The following is a 23425-nucleotide window of genomic DNA, read 5'->3' as shown; positions in this document are numbered from 1 at the left end:
ACCCGTTTCTGTAACTTCATCTCGCGTCCCTGCTAAAGTTCGCTCGGCCCCCTTGCGTTTGAAGTTTTCTTGCCCTCTCTCTGGATAGCGTGTTATTCTGGCTATTCGTGAAGTTGGGGAGAGGGGACTAGGTTATTTGGGGGAAATAACTTTATTTCCTTATCCCATTTCTCTTCTCTTCAGGGATGTTGCTGGAAATTTTGGACTAAAATAGCTCAAATTGGGGGGGGGGGGGGTGGCCCAGAGACTGTATTTCATCTTTCTGGTCCAAGAGGCTGCTGGAGTGTATGGAGACCGTGCGTGTGTGTGCATGTGGGTGTGTAAGTGAAATGCCGCCACGCACGGAACCACCCTCGATGGTGCTTCTGAAATCCACCAGCAACATTGGGGTGAAAAGGCGGGTGAAGGTTTGTAAACGACGTATTTTGCTTTGCCCTGAAAGTGGACACATTTTCCAAAAAGGCCCTTGCGAATACTTCCCAGCAACGCCACCGCTTTCTGTTAATGTTACCGTCTTTTGACTCGGGTGAAACTTGCCACTTTGAAAGTGGATTTTCAGAGTCGGCTTTATCAACGCTTGAGTAGGTTGGGGTGGTCGACAGGCCTTGGGAAGCGTGTTAGACCATTTGGGGGACATAAAAGCAAAACGATAATGTTTTGTTTTGTTCGCTCCTTCGAAATTTTTCCTGACAGTTTAAGGCCTAAAATGTTGGTTTTTTGAAGGATCTTTTTTCTTCTGAGGGTTTATTCAGCTTGTAATGAAGTCCTTAAAACTTGTTTAAGAAGTGTAGGAAAGTCTGAACATGACTTCAGAGAAACGGACGAAACTAGAGAAATACAAGTGCAGCAAGATCGATCTTAGGAAGAGAGGAGAGGTTTCCCAGCGCTGCTGTATTAATATTTTGGGTTATATAAATTTATTAAAATGTCCTAAGAGAAATGACCAGTGATGGGGTGTCAATGGAAGTAAATACTACTTAAATATTTATGTAATGGTAAGAAAGAATAGTGAAAATTCAAAGTTTGACATCAAGGACCGCTGGTATCATGTTTCAGAACAAAATGGTTCCCTTTTTTTTTGGTCTGGAAGATATTAAACCCCATTTATGACAACTTTTTGCTCTCTTTGGATATTCTATATATAACTTTCAACTGCTAACAGTTTTAAACTATTTGAAAATGAAAATATTTCATATCATTATCCTGTTCCTACTTTTTTTGCAAATTATTTCAGCTAAGACTTACAGAATATGCTTGATAGTTTAGGCACATTATTATTTAAAATTTCTCTTTAGCTCTTAATATAAATATAAACCAACAGAGAAAAAGATATTTAAAATCTAAAGTTCACTTACTAAAAAAATCAATTTGATCAGTTATTAATTGGGAAATACCAACATCTGATGTGCTGCTTGATGAGCCACTGTCTTGTGGTTTGAAATTAGGCTGCATAGTTAAGTTTATTGAAATTGCTTTAGTAACGTAATCACACTGCATTTTCCCATCATTTGCTTTTTAATTAGAAGAAAACTAGGAATTTTATGTCCACAGAAAAATCTGTATAGATGGGTGTCTGATTATGAAATGTTTCCAGATCGAATATAAATGCCATTTTATGGGAAATGGAGCATTTAAAGTGTATTTTAATTACCACATGTAATAAATAATTTACCCAATAAATTCATCTCCTATTTTGAAAATTCTGTCTTTGGAATATCTTATTTTAAAAGCAAAGAGAGAGCTTTTCAAAGATGGCCCCTTCTACACTCAGTCCAGTATGGAGACCTCAGGACCCTCCCTCTGGCGCGGCCTTGCTTTGCATCGGTGACAGGTCCTTGTTCAAGAGACAGGTCCAAAGCTGGTGAATGTGCCCATGGGATTTGATGTTTATGTGCTTCTGTTTCAAGGTCTTTCTTTATAACGATGATTTGGGGTTTGTGCTCCCCTTGGTACCCACTGAAATTCCACTGAAACCAGGCAAATGCTTTGCAGGTTCATCTAATTGCGCTGAAATCTGAGCAGGTTATTTCAAAACTATGTTTGCATGATTTAATCTGAGCAAACATTTTTATATAATTACGAGGCACTGTTTGCTTCAGCCGTCTTTGAGAAAATGTAGCGGGGAGACTTGCCCTTGGCGGCAAAAGGAGTCGTCTACCTCCTGATTTGGGGAATTTTGTGAGCTAGGGCTTTGGGTGAAATTCTCTTTTAGCGGAACACATATTAAAGAAGTGTTGCTTGCATTTTTTTTTCCCCTAGTTATTTTAGTGAGGTCATTATGTAATTTGCAAGAGGAGAAGTTTTAATCAAATCATCTTTAAAATGATGGTGGCATCTCTCTTTTGCACCTTGCATTGTTTTTAAGGATTACAAGCATTTTTTTTTACTTCTCGATGTTTGCATCTATTGATATTCATTAGTAATAGCTTTCATTTTGGGTGAAGTTAATGACTTTGGTAAAACGATAGTAACGATCATCATAAAAACTGATTTCTGTTCAGGAATGTTCTAATATTTGATCTTTGGAGTAGTTTCAGACTACTTTTAAGTGGCTAATAAACCCATGAAGGAAGAGTGACAACAATTAATGAGACTGATCATGGTGTTTGTTTTATAGAAGCCAGAATCAGGAATACTTTTGTTCTAATCAGGTTTTCTTACTATTTCATTCTTTGCTTCAGTTAACAATTTTCCTTACCCTTTCAGCTCTTGTGCACCCCAACCCCTGCTCAATATTGGCATTACCTGTAATGATTATCAGCCGTGTTATAGCTATACAATGTTATATCTGTATATACATTACATGTTATAGATATATGTAATATCTTGTAAGTCCTTTGTTTTGAACATTCATTCTCCTATTTGGCCAATGTGGAAGTCTGATTGCTTAGTATTTAAAGCATTATTTAAGCCATTTGGACAAGGAATGTAACTTACAATTTAAGAGGAGATTGGGATGAGTTTAAGAAATAAAAATAATTTGAGGACTTAAAATATATATATTTTCTATACTAGCAGAAGTAAAAAAGAAAATGACTGATGTGTGTTGGTGAATATCTTACAAGGATTTATTTCCTCCAACGTACACAGTATTTTATTTTCAAGATTATTTTTATGTTTTAATTCTGTGTTTTAATTCTGTGCTTTAAAATCAAACAGAATTCTTGATATATGAGAATTTATTTATTAACCTTGATGAGCATCAGAAATTAAAATTTTTAGTTTGTATGTTTTAAATGCTCATCAGAATGAAAACAGAGCCACTCAGTTCTGTGTGAAATGAAGTCAGTTGTCAGATGGGACAGCAAAATATGTCACTATCATAGCCAAAATTACCCAAAGCAGCACAGACACCTTCATGAAATGAACACATAGGTGATTTTCATAAATCATTTGATTTGCAGCAAAATATTCCTGCTAATGCATGACATCAGGTTGACGTGAATTTTTCCTTTCCAGATTATTTTTTATAAGCAATGAATAAAAACAGTGACAAAAATAGAAAAAAAATATTCGGTTTTCACGTTTGATAGCTAGTGTCACCTGCATGTAAGTGTATGTGGTTTATAAAGATATAAACCCAGCTTTGGTTACTAAAGTTTATAATGTTCTGCATACTCTTAGGCAGGTTCCCTGTCTCTGTTTTCAGAGCTAAGTGCTCTCCTGACTCACTATAGGAAATGTTACAAGTAACAACTCTGATTTCAGATAAGTTTACATACATCCTGCATTCAGAAGCACAGACATGTAATTCTTAGGGAGTGATATGCAGGCAAGTTGTGTATAATGTTCACCCTCTTTGCTGGACGTGCTGATAATTGCATCTAGTATCTGCGGAAGGAAATAAGAATTTTCCAAAAAGGACATTAACATCACATTCCTATTTGGTCAATTTCTAACATCAGTTTGAGCCCCCCTCCCTTTCTTAGGGGCAACAAGGAAACACTTGCAGAAGGAATTTTGAAAATTTTAAACACCATTTTGTACTGCACATAAAACAAGCATTCGGCAAGGGAAAAACATCTCATAGGATTAAGCATTTACCCAAAGTGAGGAAAGGAGAAAGGGCAGGTTCCTTTCTTAGAATACTGAAAAGAGTCTGCTTCGCTCAAAAGCTTCTTAAGGGTATTTTTTTTAAAAAGGACATTTTTCTTGAGGGTTTGTTAGTGATAAGTATTTTTAGGTGGTAAGTGTAGCTATCCAGTTATGGGTTTTTCTCAGATTGCCAGAGAGATCAGTATTATGAAATGTAGTACATTATTCCCATTAGTCACAGTAAATGACTATACATATGGTGCAGGCAGAGTTGTTTAAGTGCTAGTGCTGGGGGGTGGGTGTGGGGGGCGGGGAGAAGAAACATTTTATTGCCTTTTTTATTCTTCTATCCACTAATTCTTTTGCTGCCTCCTTAGCAGTTTATCAAATTAATAATTTAAAAATCGCGAATCTGTCTGTTGGAATGTGAACTCTGATCTGTTAAGATCTCTTTGTCTATTCTTATAGTTACCAGGGTATAAAAAACCCCATTTGGATTGACTCAATCTCACATTATCCAGTTTCTCTGTCTCCCTCTGAGTTATTTTTCTGGGGACTGTAGGTTCTTGACTCCAGCTTATACTAATATTTCTTCCCTGCCCATAGCAGCCAGGCCTTAAGTAAACAAACCAATATAGCTAAATCAACAGCTTTGAAAAATAAGAATACACAAAATATTGGGACCTGGGGTCTAACCAAGGGAGAGAAATTAAAATGAACTGAAACGAACATGGAGAACAAAGAGAAATTCAGATTCAGGGCTGACCCCTCTTGGTTCCCCCTGCCAGACCATAACTTCAAAGGGTCTTCTGTGCCACAAAATCCCACTTAATCTGATTTTTATTTCCTGCCACAGTATTTTCTTGTTTGGGATGGTCTAACTGATGCTATTTTGTGTATTTTAATAGGGAAACTTGCTATGGATCCACAGGTGATGTGAGTAACTGGTAGCTGTGTTAAAACGGAGTGTTGAAAAGTTTTGCAGGAAAGTAAGGGGATCTGTATTCCAGAATCAGGGCAGATGGTAATTAGTAGGTTTATAGAAAGGAGTGCATGGGAGTTCCTCTTTTGGTTAATGAATCTGGTGTGCTTTCTTAGAAACCCAATATTGCTTGTTCGCATAAGCGAGAAGACAGGGAAATCCTTACTTTAATTAAGAAGGCACAATTTAGAATCAGGAATGTGATTTTGGTTTCCATTACCACCGAGGGACTGTTGGTGATGAACTCTATGGGTGGTCACTGGTTAAATTCCACTACACACTACACGAAGGAGCCGTGCAAAGTTTCAGCCTCTGATGTTCACAGATAACAAGTGTAGGGACAAGTCAGCTGTTTGAGGAGGGGGTGGAGGGGAAGGAGCCCCCTCCCCAAACTATTTTGCTTGTGTGCTTTGGGTATGAGACATATATCCGTCTAATATGATAACGTCTTTACAGTAGAGGAAGTTATAACCAAGATAATGGATCATCCTCTTTCCTACAAGTTCTGTTGGATTTTATGAAGAAGTCCCCTGATGATTTACAAGGCAACTTTTCAACTTGTTGACAGCAGATCTATAGGGGAGATGGCATGTATTGATGCCAATGTATTTTATGAGTAAAAAGAGATCAGCTAAGCAACTTGCATGAGGAAATGTTAATGACTTGTAGCTCAGTTAGCCGAATAACACAGGCTGGGGGTCATGCCTGTGTTTGAGGGTAGGTTATCACCCATGAAAATAGTTTTCATGCCACTTTTCCCTTCTTTAGTGTGGGTATTTGCTTTAAGGGTGTCCGAGGGCCTTTTGCTTCTGTCTTTCCTTTGCACTTGCTTTCTCTCCGTCAAACTAAATACCCATCAATTCCTATCACTTTCTCCCCTGGAAATCTCCGCATGCTGTTGTCTGGACATCTTAAATACTATTCAGTCTTGCAACTTGTCTATAGACTCATTCGCAAATAGATGTTTGGCTCTTGTTAGGCCGGTCATGATGCTGAAGGAGTAGACAAGGTAATATATATTTTAAAGATGTGTTATTTTACTTGGCTTCTTCTTTGGGTTTATTTTGAATTATTGAATAGAATAATTTAGGCTCTACCTGATGTTGTCAAGTGTAAAATGAGCATCTTTGCTCTAAATTAATTGTTGGGTTTTCAACAGGGAGGGTCAGGAGAAAAATCCTGGACTGGCACTGGGTGACCTGGTCAAGCCAATTAACTTTCCTAATCCATCCTCTCAAGGGATTGGGAATGATGGACGGCAGTTCTTCCAAGAAAAGAATTATGTAAATATCCAGGAATATATCTGAGAGATCATCAATGTAGAATATCCACCTCCCCCATCTGATGGAGAATGTATCCGATATCAGTTAAATTTTTGACATGGGCATAGGCACATGCTTTTAAATCAATCTCCTGTGAAAACAACAGTAATCACAAACAGAGAATTAAGTGCTTTCTCCAGCATTTGTAACGAATATTTGAATCAGTGACATAATTTGTGTCAGAAAAGTAATGCTAATGTCAGTGAAAAGGAGGACATTTTATCCTGTCTTCTAATCACAAGAATGTTTTTTGTATAAAAATAATTATTTTGGAATATTAATGTGAATAGCTGAGTTGGCAACAAAAAGATTAGTACTGTTTTCAATTTAGGAGAAAGAGCCAATAATTTTCACGTGCTTGAATTGGATTGTTTTAAATGCATGCAGGCTGGAGTGTGCTTGCTGATATTATTGTTTTTAGAGGCAGAAAACATCAGCAGAGGACCCCCGCGAACCAAGTCTTAACCAGCGCGGGACTCTAAAGCGGAGCCGCAGTCAGTGCACCGCGTGGGCGCCAGACGCCGCTCCTGGAGCTCGCTGCCCAGCGCGGATTTTCCTCCCTAAATCTCTTTGCCTCCCTGAACAGGCCTCAAAAGCTGGGCCTCAGGTTTGGGTATGTCCTAGCTGAATCGGAGAGACCAAATGTTCTTTCCTGAGCGCTTCGTAGGACCCCGGCGCCTCGGGGCCAGTCGTGTGCTCTCCTGGCTGACAGGGTCGCTGATGGGCTGGAGCTGCAGAGAGATTTTGATAATTGGAAAAAAAATATTTATGTGTGTATATATAATATATGTAATATTATATATATATTATATACATATAACCTACTCTCCTGCATAAAAAGGGAGATAGGTTTTGTGATCAAATCTTGGTTTATAGGATTTAAATAATGTACGTAATGAGGATGAACATAAGGATATTTATTGCGGCATTGCTTAGAAGAGCAAAAAAATTAGAAACCACCTAAGTATCTCAGTTGGGAAAATAAATCATGTGCATATATAATGTCATGTACTGTTCAGTCATGAAAATGATACTATCTTATATTTACTGATATGCACAGAGGACCATATATTTTTGTTAGCTAAAAAAAGTTACAAATAAAATGTGTACAGGGATCTCATTTTTTTAAAAAAATGTAACTTATTTAAAATAATTATAAGCAGCATATATAAAAGGATTGTTTGTTTTTTTCCTAAGAGTGTGTGTGTGTGTGTGTGTGTGCACACCTGCGAGCCTGGAAGAACATTTAGAGGACAAATATAAAGATGTTAATGGTGTTTCTAACTCTGGGTGGTCAGTTATAATGATTGGCCTTTTCTTTTTCCTTTTTTTGTATTTTCTTCTTTTTAACTGAGCATGTATTACTTTCATAGTCAGAGAAAACAATAAAACCATGTCCATTTTAAAAGCAGATATAAGGATAGATATTTCACATTAATACTGCACTATCTTTAAGAGTGGGTGTCTTAGAATTTAGACCTGTTTTTTGTAGGTATCAGAGAAGTCAAGTGAATTGTTTCAGGTCACACAGGGAGGTAGTGGTAAGGCTGGGATGAGAACCCCCACCTTTCTGCCTGTTATGTTTTTTATTTTTAATTCAATTTTATTCAGATATATTCATACATCATGCAGTCATACAAAGCGTACATTCAGTTGTTCACAATACCATTATATAGTTGTGCGTTCATCACCAAAATTAATTTTTGAACATTTTCAATACCACACACACACAAATAATAAGAATAAAAATTAAAGTGAAAAAGAACAATTGAAGTAAAAAAGAACACTGGGTGCCTTTTTTTTGGCCCCCGTTTTTCTACTAATCCATCCATAAACTAGACAAAGGGGAGTGTGGTCTATATGGCTTTCCCGATCACATTGTCACCCCTCATAAGCTACATTTTTATACAATCATCTTTAAGATTCAAGGGTTCTGGGTTGTAGTTTGATAGTTTCAGGTATTTACTGCTAGCTATTCCAGTTCATTAGAACCTAAAAAGGGTTGTCTATATTGTGCGTAAGAGTGCCCACTAGAGTGACCTCTTGGCTCCTTTTGGAATCTGCCACTGATGCTTATTTCATTTCCTTTCACATCCCCCTTTTGGTCAAGAAGATGTTCTCCATCCCACAATGCCAGGTCTAGATTCCTCCCCGGGAGTCATATTCCACGTTGCCAGGGAGATTCGCTCCCCTGGGTGTCACCACATAGGGGGAGTCTGCCCTTTACGTTTTGCCCTGGGCTTCCCTTTCGTTTGCCTGGAAATGGAAGTGAGAGAACTGGAGGACGTTCTTACAGTAACCACTGATTCGCTGGCTCTGGTCTGCTCAAACCACCCAAGGAGATTGAGAAAGTGCCCTGAGGTGTGTGTGGGTGACCCCACCCATGGTTCTTTCTGCACATGGACCGTGGACTGGTCTTTCCAGAGCATCTCATGCCGTGTTCCTTCCCGCCAAACAGAAACAGCGTGTCACAGCTTCTCCTCTGGATAACTTGCTTCAAGTTTACTTTTTTAGATCCTTAGTAGGGAAAATCTAATACCCACTTTCCCTTTGTACCCAGAGACATCCTCTTGACTCCCTTTGAGCTGTGGTGTAAAGATAAGCCTTTTAAGACAAAAAGATAGCTAATATTTTTATTTATAGAAGCAAAACACATTTTACTTCTTATTCCCCATCCCTTTGTCTCCATGTTAGGGTTGCTGGAATGCCTGTTACTTCTGCCATCCCATCCATTGTTCTGGCTCAAATTTGTCTCAACCAAGGGAATAATTTTTACTGTATTAAAAAAAAAAAAGTAGTCCTTGCTTTTTTTGGGAGTTTGGGGGACGAGGCACGTTTGTTTTCTTGCTCACTCTTGCATGTGTATACTGTCTCTCTCTGTTTTCCCTGAATTCTTTAAAAGTGAGTCGCATAACAAAATGTCTCATATAGCTGTTTTTTCACACCCTTGACCCCGGTTCACCAGGGTATGTGTTTGTTATATTTCTTTCGTCCCTTTTAATCTAGCCTGAAGATTCCAGGCTAGTTGTCTTATAGAATGAAACATGGTCGGGATGTGAATATTAATTTCTAATGACCAGATTCAGGTGAAGCATTTTGGCAGGAATATGTTGTGGGTGTTGCGTGTTCCACTTTTTGCACCATATAATGCCAGGTTGTCCCTTTGTTGGTGATGCTAAGTTTAATACCCTTGGTTAACATGGTGACCACTATATCTCTCCATTATAAAGGTACAGTTTAATCTTTGTGATTAGTAATTTCTCTATGGGACTGATACTGTGGGACCCTCTAAATATCCTGTTTCCCAACAAACTTAGTTCAGTGTGTTTAGCTTTTAATCATTTTTTTTTTAAATGTGCTTTCAGTAAAATGTATGGATAAATAAATATCACTTTAGAATGACTTTGTTTGGATATATAATTTAAATCAAATAGCCTTGCAAATATGTTTGCATTCTAAAGGTCCATAGAGGCCTGGGGCCTCTGAGTTTTTCAGTAGTCCTTAATAGGAATTTAATTAGTGGGCCAGAGCTTACCACTTAGTCCCTACAGCAGGCATTCTGTTATGGGTTGCAGGGCTTTTTAATGTCCGTTCAGGGTTGCATATAAATCCCTTTAAAATGCTAATGGCAGTAAGTGGATGCTAATGCAATTTTTACTAGCTCACACAAGTTTTTAGGCATCCGCTTGACGCTCTGTTGGCTCTTTTGTATCCCTTTTCAAAAATCGCCATATGAAGCAGACTTTAAAAATGACTGATGACTTGCCCCAGAGCCTAAACTGGGTGAGTCCTGGAGCCGATCTGTGACTACCAGTTTGTTCATGCTTTTTAGATTTAAGTTACACAGCTATTTTTGCCTGTTCCAGTTTGGTACTCTTATTCTCATATGCAGAGTATGTATGGGTGGGGAAAGCGGTGTGGAGTAGCGAAAAGAATCAGGAGCTGGCCTTCACCGTGTTTCAGTGCCATTTTGCTGCTGACCAACCCTGAGTCTCAGTGTTCTCATCTGTAAAAGGGAACAATAACAATAAAATGAATGACAGCTAACATTTATTGAGTGCTTTCTGTGTGCCAACTACTAAACACTTTATGTGTATTAACTCATTTAATCCAACAATATTCCTGTGAGGTCAGTGCTGTTATTCTGCTCATTTTACAGATGAGGAAACCAAGTCATAACCTCACAATGACTCTGCAAAACTAGGAAAAAATAGTATTTATGAAAGAACTGGAGCTACCTGTTGGGCTGGGATGGGAGAATGTTATGTAAATTCAGTGATCATATTATTTCTATGTAGATATCTGTATCATCAAAATAATTTATAGAAAATCCATCATTTACAAAGACAATATTATAGAAAAGATGGCTGGAGTAGATGTGGAAGTAGGTCACATTTAATTTGAGTCAAATTAAGCAATCCAATTAAAAACATTTTTTGTTTCCTTTTTTTCTTCTTTTCTTGTAACTTTGTGTGCTTTTTGGTCTAAAGTGAAATCCATATCCCAGTTTAAATTCCACGAGAACATCTGACTGGCATTTGATTCACTCTCTTATTCTGCTTGTTATGAATGTTAAAGATCTGAATTTGATGCTCACAGAGAGAACATAAACACTTATAATCCTCTCAGCATGTGCTAAAATAATAACAGATATGATAGTTTGATTTGCAAAATGAGTGCCTGCCAAGTCCTACCAGACTTTTGAAGCAATTCAGAAAACCAGGATTCAGCAATGATTAAAGTGTCCTGGCTCCTATTAATAGCAAAAAGAATTCCTGCCTTGAAACACAGCTACATCAGGCGTGGTTACTCTGCCAGACATATTTCTTGAACTGTCTTTGCAGAAGCTGTTGCAGATGTTCTTTTGCTTTAAGAAGTCATGCCTTGCAAAAACCAGACTTACTAGAATCAATAAATCAGGGAAGGATTGTTTGCTTTTAAACTGCAAAAGAGATTACAGTAAAGATCTTTTAAATGGTGAGTTCCTCCGTGCATTTCAAATACAAATTCAATAACTTAAGAAGTACACTAAACTGCCCTCATGCAGTGTATACTATTTAATGAGTATTCATCAAACCATCAACCAACCAAGATGATGATAATTTTTATCACTCCCTAAAGTTTCTTCTTGCCTCTGATAATTCAGCACTCTCTCATCCTCCTAACCCCCTCACCCTCTGGCAACTACTGAACTGCTTTCTGTCACTGTAGATTAGTTTGAATTTTCTAGAATTTTATATAAATGGAATCACATATCTACTTTTTTTTTTTTTTTTTGGCCTGGCTTCTTTCACTCAGCATAATGATTTTTAAAAAATAAAATATTTTAAAATTGTAAAATACACGTAACATAAAATTTACCATTATAACCATTTTTAAAGTGTACAGTTCAGTGGTATTAACTTGTGCATCAATCACCACTATCTTAGTTGCAGAGAATTTCATCACCTCAAAAGGAAACCCTCTACCTGTTAAGCAGGCCCTGCCATTCCCTCCTTCCCCCAGCACCTGGTCACCACTAATCTCCTCTTGTCTATGGATTTACCTATTCTGGATATTCATATAAATGGAATCATGTGGCCATTTGTATCTGGCTTCTGTCATTTAGCATGATGTTTTCAAGGGTCATCCATGTTGTAGTATGTATCAGAACTTCATTCCTTTTTAGAGCTGAAAAATATTCCATTGTGTGGATACACCACATTTTGTGTATCCATTCATCCACTGATGGACATTTGGGTTGTTTCAACATTTTGGCTATTGTGAATAGTGCTGCTATGAATATTTGTGTACAAGTTTTTGCTTGAATACCAGTTTTGAATTCTTTTGGGTATATTGCTGGGCCATGTGGTAATTCTATGTTTAACTTTTTGGGGAACTGTCAAATTGTTTTCCATAGTGGCTGTACTGTTTGATAATCCCGTCAATAATGAATGGGGATTCCATTTTTCCTCATCCTCCTAATACTTGTTATTTCCTGTTTCTTTCTTTCTTTTTTTAAAATTATGGCTGTTTCTATTGAGGGTGAAGTTGGAGTTCATTGTGGTTTTGATTTGCTTTTCCCTAAAGACTCATGATGTTGAGCATCATTTTACATGGGTCTTGGACATTTGTATATCCTATTTGGAGAGTCCTTTTTTCATTTTTAAATTGGGTTGTTTGTCTTTTTGAATTGAGTTGTGAGTGTTCTTTATATATTCTGATATATGATTTTCAAATATTTTCTCCTATTCCGTGGGTTGTCTTTCATGATAATGATTTTGAGAATCACCCATGTTATTGCATGTGCTGATCAAAGTTTTGGTCCTTTTATTGCTGAGTAGTATTCCATTTTATAGATATACTACAAATTGTTTATCCATTCATCTGTCGATGGACATTTTTTCTTCTAGTTTTTGGCTATTACAAATTAAGCCTCTATGACTATTCCTTGACAAGCCTTTATGTAGACATATCTTTTAGTTTCTCTTGGGTAAATACCTAGGCCAATGGTAATTTAGTTTACACATTACCTTTTAGGAGCACAGATTTTATACATAAGAATCATCTCTCTGTTTTGATGAAAATGCTTTTGAATTTTTATTACTGTGACTTTGAATGGTGCATATTTATGTGACCCTTCAATGCATTTAAAGAACACATACTTTTCATCTTAGTTGCCAGAGCCAGTCACACCCTAGATTAGTTTTTGTTTTTCCTTTTATTGATGAACCTTCTATCAATAATTCTTCATTTGACAAATAATTATTACCATGGTGGTTTGGTCACAACATAGATAAGACAACAAGACTCCAGAACTTCAAGCTGGAAGGGATGCTAGAGAGCATTTAGTTCAACTCTGTTATTTTATAGAAAAGGAAGCTAAGCTATTGGACAAATTAAGTGGAGCAGGAAAAATTTATGTGCCCATGAGAGTAATTTGTAATCTCCTAGCATGAGGTGTCCACATATGCAGCAGTGCCTCTGTGTGTGTGTGTATGTGTGTGTGCATGTGTGTAAGTGAACAGCACTGTATTCCTGCAGTGTGGGTTCACAGGGTGCTGTTTTTTCCTCCTCGGTTATCCCATTTAATCCTCAGACAACCCTGTGAAGTAGGTAGGGATTAGGTCACTGTTAATTGCTCAGGGTCTCCTAGCCAATGGTTGGAGAGCCCTGGCTCCAGGATAGATCCTTGCACTCCTTCCCACTTGCTTTCTGATGAAGCCATCCCTCTTCTCCATGCCCACTGCCACCTCCTTAGCTGGAGTCTCCCAGCTTCCCCCTCTGCTGCCAACTGGGTCTGCACTTGGATCTTTCTTTTCACTGCACCAGCACAGCCTCTGTCTGGCCACCTCCTTTCTTAAGGCCCTGTGGTGGCCTCTCATTGCCTGCACACCACTCCGAAGACCCTTCCAGATCTGCCCACACTCAGCTCTCCAGCCCTTGGGCTTGCTGTTCTTTTTTTGCCCTCCTGCTCCCTTCCTGCCTTCCCTCTCCTCAACTAGAAGCCCTGGTTCATCCTTGTGGATTCTGCTTAGACCTCACCTGACACCTACTCTTTGTCTGTTTCCCCTAAAGAACCCATAAAGTCTTTGTAGGTGGGGCCAGTGACCTCTTCACTTTGGCATCCCCAGCACCAAGCAGAGTGTCTGGCACCTAGTTTGTTGAATACGTGAGAGAAGGAGCATCTAAACTGCAACCTAATTTTGATCTAACTGATTTTGTGATGAGAAAAACTACACAGGGTCTCATAGGTGAGAACTGATGTGAGACCAGAGCTTGGTTTTCTCCAACTTATGTTTTATTCAAGCAGCCTGTTTGGAGGGTTAGTTTAGGGGGGAGCACAATCTTGGGATGTTGAAACCTGAGCTCTGGTCTGGTCTCCTTGGTCAAGCCGCTGTGCCACCAGAGCCCAGCACTTAGACTCTTGGGTTCCACACTTGTCAGAGGGGCGCTAGGGGCCTCGCCCAGCCCCCTGGCTGTGGAATTTGTTGTAACAATCAATGAGATGACAGTGAACATGCACTGATAGGTATAAAGTGCTGAATATATAACCTGACTTTCTGTCTCACTCAGCCGTCTCCAGCCAGGGACCCTTTCAATGTACAGGCAGTTTTCAGGCTGAATTTCTTCTGTGATATTTAATCCAGATAGGGAAAATGGTAGAAACAAGCATGTGTAGCACTCCTTAAACCCCATTACAGCAAACCTTTTGTTGACAAATTTCTGTAGTACAAAATCGATTTTAAGCCTTAAGCTAGCACTGTCCTTATCGAAGCAGTTTCCAAAACAGTACAACTGAAGACATTTGTGAGAATGACAGTTTAACTCTGGCAATGATGAGGGTCTACCTGTGGCAGCTGAAAAAAGGAGTTTCTTGGAAAATCAGTTATTGCTCAATGATTTCTCAACAAGACCTGCTGGGACCACCCTATTTAAATTGCATCCTGCACCCACCACTCCCTGTCCAGCCTCCCTCTCCTGCTCTGTGTTTTCCATAGCACTTGTTATCTTCTGACAGCTTTATAATGTACTTATTTGACTTATTTATTTTGTTTTTATTGCCTATTATGTTTCCTCCCACCCAGCCCTCACCACATAAGCAGGACTGGGATGCCTCACCTTCCCAAGGGTGTCAGTGACTCAGCACTGGCATCGTGGCCTGGCTCCAGCGGTTGCCAATCTAGCCAGATTCTCTGTGGCAGAGATCTGCGCTGTGTATTTCGTGGGGTCTTGACATTTGAGTGAGAGAAGCAAGGGTAGGGTGAGAGATGGGGGCAAAAAGATGGGAACAAAGATGTGCCCAGCAACAGGGGACTAGTTGGATAAATTTGGCGATATCTTCCCAATACTGTGAGAACCATCTCTGGGTATGGATTTAGAGAAATCGCAGAGGGTATATCTCTGCACCCTGCTTTTTCCCTCTTAAAATAATAATAACATAATATATAATGTAATATAATATAATATAATGTAATATAATAATGCTTCATTATTGTATTATTTGTAATAGCAAAAGACTGGAAACAACCTAAACTATCCATACTCTGGGGTTCTCTGTAGCTATAAAAAGGAAGCAGGGTGATCTTTTATATGCTGTTGGATGATCTTTAGGGTATATTGGTAAATGAAAAAAGCAGGGCACAGAAAATATGTATAGTATGTTACATTTTTTATAAGAAATACCATATACATTTGCTTATATTAAAAGAAACGGAGTCCTTCGGTGGATGGACAGATAAACAAAATGTGGTATATATCCATACATGGAATATTATTTAGCTGTAAAAAAGGAATGAAGTGCTGATACATGCTAAAACCTTAAAAACATTATGCTAAATGAAAGAAGCCAGACACAAAAGGCCACATACTCTATGATTCCATTTATAAGAAATATCCAGAATAGGCAAATCCATAGGGATGGAAAGCAGATCAATGGGAGGGGGAAATGGGGAATTGTTACAGGATTTCCTTTTGGGTTGATGAAAATGTTCTGGAAATAGATAGTGATGATGGATGCACAACATTGTGAATGTACTAATTCACAATTAAATGATTAAAATGGTGAATTTTATGTTGTGTATTTTACCACAATAAAAAAAAAGAAATGAAAGGATAAACCAATAAAAATGGCTACCTGTATGGGGAGGGAGGAAATAGAATTCTTTGAATATATTTTGTTTTGTAGGTTTGACTTTGGAACCATGTAAATATTTTTCTTAATTACAAACAAAATTAAACCAAAATGGAAAAAAAGTAATCCCCCCAAATCAGGAGCAAAATGAAACTCATGTGTCAAATTGGTGTCTTAACCTTGCAAAGATGAATTATTTCAGGTAACTTTAAAACACAGTAATTTGAGTATACATCCTATTTTAGTTTCCTAGCTGCTAAAACAAATAGCATGCAATGGGTTGGTTTAAAAACAGGAATTTATTGGCTCACGGTTTTGAGGCTGGAAGTCCAAAGTCAAGGCATCCGCAAGGTGGTGCTTTCTTCCTGAAACCCCAGCATCCTGGGGCTGGCTGCCAGCGATCCTTGGTCCTTGGCCTTTCCATTACATGGCAATGCACCTGGCTGCGTCTTCTCCTTTCTCTTCGCAGTTCTACTGATTTTCAGCTTCTGGCTGCTCCCTGTGGCTTTCTTTCTCTCTGTCTGAATTTCATTCTGTTTATAAAGGTCTCCAGTAATCCAGATTAAGCCTGATTCAGTTGGGCCACATGTTAACTGAAGTTACATTTTGAGGAGGTCTTAATTACAGTGGGCCCACATCCACCAGGATGTGAATCAAGACCAAGAACATGTTCAAATCCATAACAGTCTGCCCTCCGGGCACCCATCTTTCCACATGCAAAGTGCATTCATTCCATCACAACATCCCCCAAGCCATTTCAGCAACAAAGCTAAGTGCAAAGTCTCATGAAACTCAGTTATGGGTGTGGACCATCCTGGGAAAAAATTCCTCTCCAATAGACCTGCGAAACCTAGAAAACAAGTTTTCTGCTTTCAATATACAATGGTAGGAGAGGCATAGGATAAACATTTCCATTCCAGAAGGGAGAAATTGGAAGGAAAACAGGGGTCACAGGTCCCAAACAAGTTAGAAACCCAGCAGAGCAAACTCCATTAGGTTTCAAGGTCTGAGAATTATCTATGGATTAATGTTTTGTCCTCTGGACCAGATGGAGTGGCAGCCCCACCCCTTCCAAGCAGCAGCCATGCTCTCCCCAAACCCTGGGGTGAAGGCCCCACCCTCTCTGTGTACTGAGATGACAGGCAGGCTCTCCACCAATGCTGGGACACAGGCTCCACCATCTCTGAGCCTTGGGCAGCAACACTCTCCCCAAACAAGAGGGTGCAAGGCTCACCCCCTCCTGGCACCAGGGCCTGTCCCCTCCAAGCTCAGGGTTGGACCTGTACTTTCCACGTGTGTAGGGGGACCACTCTGTTGACCCAAGGAAATCTTTTCAGTCTAGACCTTTGCTTTCATGTTCTTCTCTCAAAGTCATTCTTCCTTCTGTTTGTTCCTTCTCTGTCCCTTTCAGTCCAGGTTGGCAGTGATTCTGCTCATATGCAGTTTGCAAAAACCTTGTTGGCTTTGCAGTTCAAGTGGGTCCAAACCAACATACAATAGAACTTTCCAGAGATCTTTCATGGATAACTGCATTTCCAATCCTTATTTTCATTGAAATGGGTTACTGGATCCAAGTTCAGCCATGCCCTCTTTGGCAAAGACTCGTACTGTTAAACCCTCACGTGGAGCCCTGTCTTCTGGGACTCACTTCCCAAAAACTTACAGAGGCTCTTGATAGGCCATTCTGGCTCTAGTCTCAGATCCCACTATCTGGATAGGCTCAGAGATTTTCCAAATTATCAATTTCTGGTTTCTTTGTGTCTAAGAATTCAGTCCTCACTTACCCCTTTCTTCTTGCATTTTACTATAAGCTACAAGGAGAAGCCAGGCTGCACCTTCCACACTTCGCGTGGAAACTCAGACAAATATCCAGTTCATCGCTTACAAATTCCACTTTTAATCTGACATCAGAACACATTTTTGCCAAGTTCTCTGCCACTTTCTAACAAGGATTACCTTTCTTCCAATTTCCAATAACGTGTTGATCATTTCCTTCTAAGGTCTCATCCATAATTCTACCAGCAGTCTCTTCAAAACAATCCAGACTTTTTCTATCAAGTGCCTCACAGTGCCAGGCTTTATCTATTACCTAATTCCAAGGCTGTTTCCACATTTCTAGGTATTTTTCATAGCAGCACCCCACTTTCTGGTACCAAAACCTGTTTTAATTTCCCAGCTGCTAAAACAAATACCATACGAGGTATTCCAGTTTGCTAGAGCTGCCATTATGCAAAATACCAGAAATGGATTGACTTTTACAAAGCGGATTTATTAAGTTACAAATTTACAGTCTGAAGGCCATGAAAATATTCGAATTAAGGCATTAAAAAGAGTATATCTTCCCTGAAGGATGACTGATGGTGTCCAGAACACCTCTGTCAGCTGGGAAGGCACGTGGCTGGCATCTGCTGTTCCTTTGCTCCCAGGTTGCATTTCAAAATGGTGTTATCCAAAATGTCTCTGGGCTTGTCTGTGTTAGCTTCTCTGGAGCAAACTTTGGGCTGGCATCTCTTAACTAAACATCTCCAAACATCCTTCTATTTGCATCTCCAAGCATTTCTAAGCATCTCTAAGCATCAGCTCCCAAGTGTCTCTCCAAAGTCTCTCTCAGCTGTTCTTGAGGCATTTTGTCCTCTCTTAGGTTCTCCAGAGCGAACTCTGGGCTAGCATCTCAAAGTATCAGCAAATGCCAGGGCCTTCCAAATGTCTAATTTCCTGTGTGTCCTGGCTTAGCATATCTAGGGGCATTTTCCCCTCTCAGTTCTCTGTGAGAGCTCCCTTTAAAGGACTCCAGTAAACTAATCAAGACCTAACCCTGAATGGGCGGGGTCAAATCTCCATGGAAACCTTCAATCAAGAGGTCACACCCTAATCAGAAAGATTAATAAATCTGCCCCCACAAGATTGCATTAAAGAATATGGCTTTTGGGGAAACATAATATTTCCATACTGGCACACAAGGGGTTGGCTTAACAACAGGAATTAATTGGTTCATGGTTTCAGATGCTAGATTGGTATCTTCTGACTGGCCAGCAATCTTTAGACTTCTGTGGCTTTTCTGTCACATAGCAATGTACATGGCGATGTCTTCTCCTTTCTCTCCTGGGTTCTCTTCTGGCTTCTCTTTCTGTTTGACTGTCACAGCTTATAAAGAACTCCAGTAATCTGGGATTAAAGCCAACCTGATTCAGTTGGGCCACATCTTAACCAAAGTAATAGCTTGAAGAGATTTTATTTACCATGGGGTTCACACCCACTAGAATGCAGACCGAGACCAAGAACACGTCCGAACTGGGGTACACATTTCAACCCACCACACATCCCTAGTGGGATATATCTTAAGGTCAAAATGAACTCCAAATAAATTTCGAAACTGTTTTCATTATATAAGAAAAGAAACACCAATTTTATAATCAGAGATAAGTAAAAATCTCGTAATCCTAAATTTGAACTGGAACTATCATTCTGAACTCTTGATTTATTTTCTCTTAAACAAATGAAAATTTATTTCTTAACTCTGCCCACTGAACAGTCTAGAAATAATGACCAGCCCAGTAGCAAGAAGCACCTCTGACATCCATATCATGGTCTCTACATACAAATTCCCACTAAAGGGAACTAAGATTCCTCAGAAAAATGGCTGATTCCACACAAGATGAGCCTGGGATAGTACCAGAAAGTAGGATGCTATCAATGAACACTAATATCCTGTTAAAAGGACTCTGGAGCCAACTTGAAGGGGCTCCCAGTGCCCCCCAAAAAGAATAATTTGAACATTAGAAAAAATAGCTATAATGAATTGACATACTTAAGGTATGTTAAAATATGTACAATCCATGAGTTAAGAATTCAGTGGTCCCCACTGGAGGATGCTTGGGAAGGGAGCCAACTCATAATTCTGAAAACTTGTAGAGAAAGGGAAAGAATCAAGTATTTATTCTGTCTTTTCTTATTGGTTACCGTAAGCTATCCATATGGTTGATGAGGAACAATTCTTCTTTATAGAAGATTTCTATCTCATAAGTCCAGAAGGAATGACAGAATTAGAACATCACCATTTTGCAACCCGTGGTGAAATAATGAGTTTAGATAATGGTTATTAATGTCTGCTAAACCTTTGGGTGAAGCTGATGGGAACCTCATAATGGATGGATCAGACTAATGATATTCAAACTACAGACCAGCCTTAATGTCAAAAAAGAAAGATTTGTAGGCATCCTGTATCTTCTGAGGTGATGTAGTAGGAACCACAGAGTACCCCTCAAAATAGAACCTGAATCTGTGCCAGGCTGTGGATCTAACTACCAGTTTATAAGAAATACATGGGACAGAGAACATGTTGAAACGACACCACCGAGATGAAACCAGCCAATACGGAACGTGGTAAATTCTTCATGCCACAAGACCTGGTTTCTTCAGCAAATAAATTGCAAGGATAAAAACAGCAGGAAGGATTATCTATAGATTTAAAGAGACTTAAAATATTAGTCAGCAGAATGCAGTCCATAATCTTTGTTTGGATCCTAGCTCAAACAAACGAACTGTTAAAAAAAAATTAATAGATAACCTAGGAAGTTTGAATAGACTGGATGTCAGGATTAAGGAATTATTTTTTCATGATTTATTGAGTTATTTGTAGTTGTGGTAGTGGTATTTGGCTTTTTTAAAATAAAAATGTTATATTTTAGATCTACAGACTAAAGGATTTATAGATGAAATGCTGTGTCTGGGATTAGCTTCAAAGTCCGGGGTAGGGGGTGGGTGGGTGGTAGTACAGAGTAAACAAGACTGGCTATACGTTGATAATTTGGGTGATGGGTACATGGGAATTCTTTAAACTGTTCTCTCTACCTCTGTATAGTTAGAACATTTTTGTAATAAAATGTTAAAAAAAAATGGGAACACCAGCATGGTCACCTGGCCAGTCCTGATTTCAGGTGTCCATGAATTAAATTTGGGCTGTGGCATGTACCCTTCTTGAATTCACCAGATGGCAAGTAGTAGGGCTTGGATTCTAACTCACATCTGTCTGGCCCCAAAACTTGAGGTCCTTCCATCTTATCCTGCAGAATTTATGTCCCTTTGGGGCTCAGATTATTGTGGGATTGTTTAGGTTGTTTATAGGATTTTACAAGCAGCCATAATATAAATTTGGGATATGAGGGCAAAAGCAAAACAATAACTGAGAATCAGAACCATTAACATCAGAGTTATTTTCCTTTGAGGGCAGAAAATTTATCCAAGTGTAAGAGTGGAGGATGGTAAAAGACCGTATATCTACCATTCGGAACTGTGTCGGCCTTTTCTGATGCCACCAGCCTGGGGCTTTAATGAGAGAGAGCCTAGAGTTGGAGCAGTGTGGCCCATCACTTACTAGCTGTGTGACCTTGTTGTCTGCTTAAATTTCGCCTACCGACTTCATCCAGTTGGTTGTTGGATGACTACATGCGATTGTCCATATGGTGTGTAACACAGTGCCTGTAAGTAGTAAGGCCTCAGGTGTTTATTTCCTAAAGAAAGGAAGCAGCACAGTTCTCTGGGATCCTCAGAACCCCAAAGCCAGGTAGGGGATTGTGTTTGGATGAGCCTTGTGACCCGGACACCCCCACACTGCCCAAGTGCATGCTCCAGCACTTTCTCAGGGGACCTGGGGTAGTTTTGCCCAAGTTTGGAATTACCATTTAGCCTGGCTGAGGAGCTCCGGGCTCTAAGGATGTTTGTTTTTCCTTCTGGCCAGATTTTACTCTGTTGTGTGGCTAGATGGCCATGGGCAGCTGGGGAAGATTCTTCTTAGGTGGGTAGATACAGGAGTCAGAAGCTAGGTGGCTGGAGGCCCATCTGAACATCACCATCTGTTTTAGCTTCCTGGGGCTGCCTTTACAAAGTACCACAAATTGGGTGACTTCAAACAGATATTTATTGTCTCGGTAGTCTGAGCTCCAGTTGTCGGGCCCGGCCCGCTTCTGGTGGCTTGCTGGCAGTCCATGGTTCTCCCCTCATCTGTGTCCGTATCCAAATTTCCTTCTCTTCTAAGCACACCCGTCATTCTGGATTATGGGCCCACCCTATTCCAGTATGTCCTCATTTAAAATTTTTCCATTTGCAATTTGGAAATAGGTTTCCACATAAGGTGTTATTCACAAGTCCTCGGAGTTAGGACTTCTTACCTGTTGGGGGGACACAGTTCAACCCATAAGAGCATCTTTAAGACTGGAAGAAAAAGGTGAAATTGCTTTCTGAAGCAAGCACCACACTGTCTCTCCCTTTGCCTCTTAGCAAGCCGTTGTATCCCCTCCAAATCTCCTAACACAAAGGGCTCCATCCTGGCTACGGGATTCTGTCAACGGCCCTTTGAGATTTATTGGCCAGTCACTTGGTTGAGTCACCTGGTGGCCTGGGAAGCATCCGGGAGCCACATTTTGTGGTGCCTCACTGACCACAAAGCAGTCAGAGGTGGGCCCTTGAGCCCTGGGCCCGAGGGTGTCCTGCTTGCTTTCCTGGCTGTGTGTCACCTGCTTGCTCCCGAGCTTGGGTGTGAGTGAGCGGCTGGCCCAGGGAAGCGAGGATAGAGGGAGCCCTGATTTACGAACTGTCCGGATTTAACTGAGGCTACAGCACTTTTATTAATAGAACATGCTGCATTTCCTTTTTATAAAAATATGAAGATCACTGCACTCAGGAAAATGCCTGGTGACTTTCTGTCTTTAGGGCATGCTCATCACCAGGCTAAAATTAAAAAGTGAAGTCAGGCCCTTCTTGAGGTCTATTTATAACCGAGTTTAGCATATGAATGTGAACGTGAAGTCTTTCTTTAGAGCTCCCTTAACTCAATTACTTGCAGATGCCAAGCATCCCCGCCTGGAATTCCTGAGCTGTGGCTGCGGCTACCTGGGGTTGGGAGGCCCAAAGGCAGGGTAAAGACAACTAACAGATCCTCCTGCCTTCTGAGTTTGTGTGTCTTCATCCATACCAGCATCACTTATTCTGGAATGTTAAGGTGGAACCAGTCGTTTTACTGGAAAAAACAAAACAAGGGAAGAAGGAAACAAACCGATCCATGACCCTTCTCTGATGCTTAGCTATTAGGTAACCCCTAATTGGTAAATATTTTTCTAAGGGTCTCCAATTCAGGGGCAGCCCCTGGGACTGAAGCAGAGACTCTGGATTGCAGGGGTGATCTTGTCATTCAAGCAGAAAGTGCGAATGGCCCTGGCATTCGAAGGGAGACTGGGGACGACAGGTGGAGGGAGGGAGAGGGTAAAAAACTTGAGTATTATTCCTGCCCACAGCGTTGGTGATGAGTGATGGGAGTGCCAGGGAAAACTTTTAGAAGCCCTCTTAAATTCCCCCTTTGAAATCTTTTTTAAAAGTCTGCTCTTTGAGGGCTGGAGGGGAGGGGACGGTAGAAGGCAGAGTTGATCCTAAGTCTTAAGATTCTTTGGCCTGAAGTTTCTCTCAAAGGCAGGTTCTTTT

At 39.9% G+C, this 23425-nt stretch overlaps 1 protein-coding gene across 1 annotated transcript in view; it reads left to right on the top strand.

The window, feature by feature from the left end:
- The window catches only part of RBM20 (RNA binding motif protein 20), a 188866-nt gene that overhangs the window by 230 nt on the left and 165211 nt on the right, over positions 1-23425 (top strand). The gene's annotated exons all lie outside the window — the stretch shown is intronic.

The sequence above is a fragment of the Choloepus didactylus genome, chromosome 15 (assembly GCF_015220235.1).
Source record: "Choloepus didactylus isolate mChoDid1 chromosome 15, mChoDid1.pri, whole genome shotgun sequence".
NCBI lineage: Eukaryota > Metazoa > Chordata > Mammalia > Pilosa > Megalonychidae > Choloepus > Choloepus didactylus.
Note: the sequence above shows the minus strand (reverse complement) of the source record. Positions and strands in the feature narration are given on the sequence as shown.